At 74.9% G+C, this 427-nt stretch overlaps 1 protein-coding gene across 2 annotated transcripts in view; it reads right to left on the reverse strand.

Annotated features, from left to right (window-relative positions):
* The window catches only part of SMIM11A (small integral membrane protein 11A), a 9,424-nt gene extending 9,109 nt beyond the window's left edge, over positions 1–315 (reverse strand). Inside the window, exon 1 of one of the 2 annotated variants that reach the window (XM_027703275.1) lies at positions 192–315. The gene's annotated coding sequence lies outside the window, so the exon portion shown is untranslated. The remainder of the gene's footprint in view (positions 1–191) is intronic. The other variant, XM_027703276.1, reaches the window with a different exon arrangement.
* Positions 316–427: the final 112 nt, after the last annotated feature.

A 427-nucleotide genomic window follows, 5' to 3' on the forward strand; every position in this document is an offset into this window, starting at 1 on the left:
GGCAGGAGGACAGGCAGGAGGACAGGCAGGACAGGCAGGAGGACAGGCAGGGCGGGCAGGGCCGGGCGGGAGGCGGCGCAGGCCGCGGGCAGCGCAGCGCTCCGGGCCGGGCCCTCCCTGCCCTCTCCCCCTCCGTGCCGCTCCCCCGGGGCTCCGTGAGGGGAAGGCGGGCCCAGGGACGCGTGTCCTACCTCAGGGGGCGGCCATGGCGGGCGGGACACCGGGACACGGGGACACCGGGACACGGGAACCGCAGGAAATCCAAGAACTGCAGCTCCCGGCAGCCCCGGGAAGGGGCCGCTCCGCCCGCTGAGCCCGCCCCGAGCAGCTGCTGCTGCTTCCCGTCCATTGATGGAGCTGCGGGACAGACATTCCCTGGGCTGATCCCCCAGCGTGGGCAGCAGGGCAGGGGGGGATTGTGCCCCTC

The sequence above is a fragment of the Neopelma chrysocephalum genome, unplaced genomic scaffold, assembly GCF_003984885.1.
Source record: "Neopelma chrysocephalum unplaced genomic scaffold, ASM398488v2 Primary Assembly neopelma1_219, whole genome shotgun sequence".
In the NCBI taxonomy this organism is placed as follows: Eukaryota; Metazoa; Chordata; class Aves; order Passeriformes; family Pipridae; genus Neopelma; species Neopelma chrysocephalum.